Source organism: Harmonia axyridis, chromosome X (genome assembly GCF_914767665.1).
Source record: "Harmonia axyridis chromosome X, icHarAxyr1.1, whole genome shotgun sequence".
In the NCBI taxonomy this organism is placed as follows: Eukaryota; Metazoa; Arthropoda; class Insecta; order Coleoptera; family Coccinellidae; genus Harmonia; species Harmonia axyridis.
The window spans coordinates 30,902,447-30,909,733 of record NC_059508.1 but is presented as its reverse complement, the minus strand read 5'-3'; the positions used below and the strand labels follow the sequence as shown (position 1 = coordinate 30,909,733).

Sequence of the window (7,287 nt, the reverse complement as noted above, 5' to 3'; positions counted from 1 at the left end):
CTGCCCAGTGCTCTGAATGTCAACGTGAAGAAATTCAAAAAAGCGCGGGTAAACGGCGGGAGTAACTATGACTCTCTTAAGGAACAGGTCGGCTAACATGAATGTGTTACCGTTCCATTGGGGTAACAAGAGTGAGTTAGGAGACTTCATTGTCTCTCCCTCGGTGTTACCGGTCCATTGGGATAACAAGAGTGAGTTAGGAGACTTCATTGTCTCTCCCTCGGTGTTACCAGTCCATTGGGGTAACAGGAGTGAGTTAGGAGACTTCATTGTCTCTCCCTCGGTGTTACCGGTCCATTGGGATAACAAGAGTGAGTTAGGAGACTTCATTGTCTCTCCCTCGGTTTTACCAGTCCATTGGGGTAACAAGAGTGAGTTAGGAGACTTCATTGTCTCTCCCTCGGTGCTACCGGTCCATTGGGGTAACAAGAGTGAGTTAGGAGACTTCATTGTCTCTCCCTCGGTGTTACCGGTCCATTGGGATAACAAGAGTGAGTTAGGAGACTTCATTGTCTCTCCCTCGGTGTTACCAGTCCATTGGGGTAACAAGAGTGAGTTAGGAGACTTCATTGTCTCTCCCTCGGTGTTACCGGTCCATTGGGATAACAAGAGTGAGTTAGGAGACTTCATTGTCTCTCCCTCGGTGTTACCAGTCCATTGGGATAACAAGAGTGAGTTAGGAGACTTCATTGTCTCTCCCTCGGTGGTTCCCGCGATCGGTTGATCACTCGTGTTCAGTCTCCTTAAGAAGTGGTTGGTTTGCTGGGTTCGCGAACACCCCTTGATTTCCCGAAACCCGACCATGATGTGGTATATAGGTGGTAGATATGTGGTGCATATTGTCGGAATTACGAGTGAAAGATAGGCGTAGTTGCGGGGTCTGATGCGACTCATAGCCTCTCAGACCCAAGTTGTAGTATCACCTCCTATAGGTCCCGCTGGTAACACTCCTCGGAGTGGCTAAGTATACTATAGCGGGTAGCGTAATAAGCCGACGCTATCTTCCGGGAAGACTATGACTCAACAAGTGGTGGTCAGGTGTAGCCCTGGCACACCATGAATGGGTGGATGTTCGGGCGTGCCTTCTTAGCGCGGGTTCTCTCAGAACCCGATGACAGAGATCCCTCGGACATCTCCCTGAACCGCCCAGGGGGCCTGTATATGATTCGTGGGTGCCTGTATCAACGTTGGATTTAGCTCTTTGCATTTGGTCTAGGGCATCTTCTTGTCGCTTAGAAGACAGTCCGAAAATTCGGTGTGTGAGGGTGGTCCTTCTGAGGTATATGGTGCTCAACAGTTGGTCATTGGCAAAAACTACACGCCTCTGGCGGGAAGACACTCCAACTTCATAGTACTCGCTTGTACTATGTACTAGAGACGTATCATGTATTCGGCAAAAACCTCTGGAGGGGATGGGCGTAGTTACGGAGTCTTTTAGACTCAGGAGGCATGACGCCTTAAAATTTTTTTTTTTTTAAGGACCCCTTCACGTCATGCATCGGCCTATAGCGTCAAGTGTGCAGCCCACACAAATGGCCAGCTCTCTGCCTCGTAGGAGGTAGACGCTATAACATGGTAAATGAGAGGGGTATCAGAAGCTTCGGCTTCGGGTGCGTGGGGGATTGCTACCCTCACGCATCACCTGATACTAGCGTTTGATAAAGAAAATAGAAATTATCGGCCGAAAGGCCAACGCCGGGGACTTCGGAACCCTGGCCTAGTATCACCGTCGCAGACAGTGGCTTCGGCCCGCGACACTTCTGGCGGCAAGTTCGCTTGCCTGCTATGCAAAAGAGCACTACCGAGTGCAAGAGGCCTAGCAAACCATATGCGAACCCACCGATCCAAAGAGGCGTACGGAGGGAGACCTCAAGGGGAGAGGGGAGAATCTAGTCGATCTGATAGTGGAAACACAGGGGAGACTAGTGATAACCGTCAAACTGATGAGGGACCTGATGATAGACAACCTCTGGGAGAGGGAAGTTCAGCGGCCATGCAAGCCAGTGAGGAATCTAGCAATAGTAATACTCTAAGCGAGTGTGGTCGCACATATGGGGGAGTTCACCATTCTGATGAGGTGACTAGAACCGGTGAAATACCGGCTAGTGGGCCTCAAGGTATGATGAACCCAGTGACCGTTCTTTTAGGGGAGAACGGCCACAGCGAAGGCAGAGTCCACCGTTCTGGGCAGGTAACAGGAGGGCGACCTCTAGGGGAAGAGGGAAGATCTAGTCAAACCAAAAGCGGAAGCTCAGGGGAGACTGGGGACGCCCTACGAACCGGTGAGATACCTAAATGTAGGCCTCGAAGAGGGGTGGGCTCGGTGATCATTATAACCAACGAGATAATCAGACTTGGAGATTCTCTAGGGGATGATGATCACCAAAAAGATCCTGAGATTCACCGATCTGGAGAGGTAACCGGAGGGACACCTCTAGGGGAGATGGGAGAATCTGGTCGAACCGATAGCGGGAGCTTAGGGGAGACCAGTGATTTTCTTCGAACCGGTGAGGGACCCGAAGACGGTAGGCCTCTAAGTGAGGTGGGCCCAGCGAGCGCACAAACTCATGAGGGGACTAGTAATAGAGACTCTCTAAGGGAAGGTGCTTGCACTGAAAGAGGAGATGACCAAACTGATGAGGTGACCAGAGGGCGACCTCTAAGGGACGAAAGCGAGAAAACTCGAACTGGTGGCGGGGCTAGCAATGGTGCCTGCCTAGGGGAGAGTAACACTCCTTTAAGAACTCAAGAGATACCAACTGGTGGGCCCCAAGGGGAGGACCAAACTGATGAGGTGACCAGAGGGCGACCTCTAGGGGACGAAAGGGGGAAAACTCGAACCCATGGCGGGGCTAGCAATGGTGCCTACCTAGGTGAGATTAGTACTTCTTTAAGAACCGGTGAGATACCAACTGGTGGATCCCAAGGGGAGGCAAGAAATCAATCCGAAAAGGAAACTAGGGAGATGCTTCTTGGTACGGGGGGCGAAGCTAGTCAATCCGAGGACGGTCCCAATGATGGTGGTGGGAACCTAGGAGAGACTAGATCTGTTGCTTCTCATATCAGTGAAGAACCTCCTGATGACGTGCCTTTCGGGGAGACGGAAAATCCCAACTTTCAGTGTCCAAATTGCGGTAGCAGCTTTGCAACCAAGATTGGACTGGGTCAACATCGGCGTCATGTACATCCAGACATCGCCAATTCGGAAATTAAGATTGGCCGGAGAAGGAAGCCCTACTTGCAGGAGGAACTCAGGTTGGTGGCTGCAGAGGAGACATACATTCTCAACCACGATCATTGCGATCGGGGCGGGCAGAAAGTTAAATTCCTAAACATCCACCTCTCCGAACACGTTCTGCCTGATAGAACACCACAGGGGATTTCAAATATGAGGAAGTCTCAGGCCTATCGAGGCCTGTTACAGAATCTAACCGAAAGGTCTGATCAGTATCCTCAAGTAGAAGATCCTCCTCCGGTATGCCCTGCAACCAACGATCGCAGAACCTCGCCCTTTTTGGGTGCGGCTGCCGTGCTGCTAGGAACTCTCGAGGGCCCACGATATCGTGGCCAGGAGATTCTGGAGAGGATGGTCGACGTCGCGCAAAGAGGCGAAGACCCTGCAGAAATGGTCGTTGAATGGTTGAAGGCCGCAGTTACATCATACGGCAATACGGCTAAAAAACAGGCGAAGCCACACGGGGCCAAGCCAAAGCGTGCTTCGAACAGACAGCATCGAAGACGCCAGGAGTATGCCCGAGTACAAGAACTCTGTAAAAAGAATATGTCTCGGGCTGCCAAATTTGTGATTGACGGCGAGCAGAAAGATGAAGTGCCGGATCTCAACCTAATGTATGAACATTGGGAGCCGATCCTAACAACGTCATCTGCTCCAGTCGATAATGCTCCGGTGGTGAGCGCAGTCACAAAGGAGGCTGTGGCGATCCCCATCACGGAGGAAGAGATCGCTACGAATAATACTCCTCTGAACACAGCCACAGGTATTGATGGTGTAACAACGTCTATGTGGAAGAGAGTACCTTGTAAACACCGTGCGGTGTTTTACAACCTCATACTTCACATGGGATCCTTTCCCGCAACACTCCTGACTAGCAGGACGATTTTTGTGCCCAAAAAGCACGGAGGAATGCCCGAGAACTACCGGCCGATTAGTATTACATCGGTGATTGTGCGTCAGCTACACAAAATACTGGCGCGCCGTATCTATTCTGCGGAGGTTATCGATGAGAGACAAAGGTGTTTGGAAGACGGGTGTGCGGAGAATGTGGCTATCCTAGCTGCAGTCCTCCAACATGCTCGCCAGCATCTTAAACAGATTCATCTGGTCTCCCTTGACGTCGCCAAAGCGTTTGACTCGGTAAGTCACCATGCAATACGAAAGGCAATGGTAGAGGCAGGTCTCCCGTCCTGTATAGTCGAGTACGTTGTTACCACTTACGCAAAAAGTACGACAGTCTTGGAGTGTAATGGGCAGCGGTCGGGAACGATTCAAGTGAAGAGAGGAGTGCGACAAGGCGACCCAATGTCAACTATTTTGTTTTCGTTGGTTGCCAACTCTCTCTTGCAGGCAATCCCATCCGAAGTTGGCTACGATGTAGGAGGCGATCGCATTAATGCGGTGGCTTATGCAGATGACATCGCCATTATTACCGGGACAGCCCCGGGAATGGACTTGGCAACTAGGGCTATCCAGAACGCAGCCCGAACCAGTGGCTTAACATTTAACACTAGCAAATGTACAGCTGTTTCATTAGTTCCCTCTGGAAAGGAACAAAAAATGAAAGTTCTCACCACGCCACGGTTTCGCCTGGAAAAAGACGGTCCCCTGATACCCCAGTTAGGCCCAACAGATTACTGGACGTGTTTAGGCGTGCAATTGTCTCCAGGTGGAACACGAAAGGTGAAATTCTCTCTAGAAAAAGAGTTGAAAATGATCTCAGCAGCACCACTGAAACCGCAGCAGAGACTGAAGATCCTGCGTTACTTTCTGGTACCCAGGCTATATCACTCGTTGATACTGTCTGGGTGTACGGTTGGAACGCTTAGGCTCTTGGACCTACAGCTGAGGGCTAGTGTTAGGCGCTGGTTACAGTTCCCAAAGGACGTTCCCATCGGCTATTTTCATGCTCCTTGTAAGAGTGGTGGTCTCGGTCTACCTAACTTCGAAACGCAGATACCGGGAATGATGCGGGCCAGGCTCTTGAGCCTGCGACTGTCATCGTCCGGTTCCGCGCGATCAGCTGGTTCCCTACCTTGGACTCAAAACAGGATCGCCTGGGCTGAGAAAGTCCTATCTCGATTTGGGGATAGACTTTATTCCAAGGCTAGTCGAGAGACCTATTGGTCGCAAAGATTATATTCTGCTAACGATGGAAAAGAGTTGAGGGAGAGTAGGACGTGCTTTGCCTCGACTCGGTGGATCGATACGACCTCCGGTGGTATTCCTGGGAGGGACTACATACAATACCACCGCGTACATATAAACACACTACCATCTCGTGTAAGAACCACTCGTGGACAGCCTCGTCCACCTGACGCCATTAGGTGTCGGAATGGATGTGATAGAGATGAGACCACAGCTCATGTGATCCAAGTCTGCCCCAAAAGCCATGACGGCAGGGTCAGGCGGCACAATGCCGTGGTCAATATGCTCGAAGGTTTCTTCAAAAATAAGAGATTAAAAGTCTACAAGGAGCCACACCTAAAGACCGAATTAGGTAAGAAAATTCCCGACCTTGTAATAGTGACACCCGATGTTACTTGGGTGACGGACGTTCAAATCGTCTCTGGAGGACCGCCTCTCGATATGACCAATGCGACAAAAGTGGCGAAATACGATCAAGCCCCAATTAAGACTGCGGTCGCCAAACTCACGGGCACGCCACTATCCAGCATAAAGGTCTCCGGCTGTACTGCCTCCTGGCGGGGCGTATGGTCTGCGAAATCGATTGACGATCTAACAAACGGTATGAATGTCCCCCTGGGCCTCATAGCAGGCATGACCACGAGGATCCTATTAGGGTCCTCCATGAACTGGAACACTTGGTGTCGATCAACAGCTAGACACCGCCCATACGTTCCACCCACTAGAAGCGGCGTAGGCTGAAGACATTGTCTGGGGCATATCGATCGATTCTGGGCAACCTCCACCCACAACAACTCAAATCCGCCTGGAGAGTAATAGAGGCGTCCGTACCATAGGGATTACATTGTATGTATGGTATGAGAAGAGGTGGGTTTAGTGAGTAGGCCTTTGTCTCGATAAGGGAGAGTCTCACACTACCCCGTTCGCCGCTGCGGCGGGGTGTCTTTAATAGATTCCCACCTCTTGTGGTGAAGTGACGACTTCGTGTTGTCTAACGCCACAAAAAAAAAAAAAAAAAAAAAAAAAAAAAAAAAAGGTAGCCAAATGCCTCGTCATCTAATTAGTGACGCGCATGAATGGATTAACGAGATTCTCACTGTCCCTACCTACTATCTAGCGAAACCACTGCCAAGGGAACGGGCTTGGAAAAATTAGCGGGGAAAGAAGACCCTGTTGAGCTTGACTCTAGTCTGGCACTGTAAGGAGACATGAGAGGTGTAGCATAAGTGGGAGATGGAAACATCAACAGTGAAATACCACTACTTTCATCGTTTCTTTACTTACTCGGTAAGGCGGAACGCGTGCGTCGTCTGCTCTAGTGGCTGCGACTGTCACGGTGTTCTCGAACCAAGCGCGTAGAGTGGCGCGCTGTTCCGAGGCCGGTCTCGTTCCGTTGTCGTTCGTTCACGCGAACGTATCGGGCGTGATCGCGTTCTTGACAAGGAAGGCAACTTCCTCTCCCATCATGTCTGGTGTGAAAACCAGACAACAAACTACAGGCACTTTAACTAGCGCACCGGCGGCAACGCCGGAAGCGAAGCGGAAAGAGCCTTCCCTTCCCCCAATCCCCGAAGAGCTTACGAGCTCGGCGATTAGGTCCACGCTAGAGGAATACCTCTATGACGTGAACCACAAGGTCGCAAGCGCTCAACGTCGGTTCATCCTTGACAGGTTTACCGAACTAGAGCGCTTGTTAATGTCAACTCGCTTGGAAAACGCCTCTCTCAAGGGGCGCCTACAAGAGAGGAGTAGGCTGGAGGAGGTTTGCGCCTCTCTTCAGTCTGCTAATAAGACAGTGGCCCGACCCTCGTACGCGAGAGTCACAGCGGCCACTCCTACCCCTACATCCCGTCCCACTCCATTACCTAAGCCAAGACCGCAGAGCGACTCTCCTCTATATGTAA

At 51.0% G+C, this 7,287-nt stretch overlaps 1 pseudogene; it reads left to right on the top strand.

Moving 5' to 3' along the window:
• LOC123688275 overlaps positions 1-193 on the top strand; it is a 2,791-nt pseudogene extending 2,598 nt beyond the window's left edge.
• The last annotated feature ends 7,094 nt before the right edge of the window (positions 194-7,287 follow it).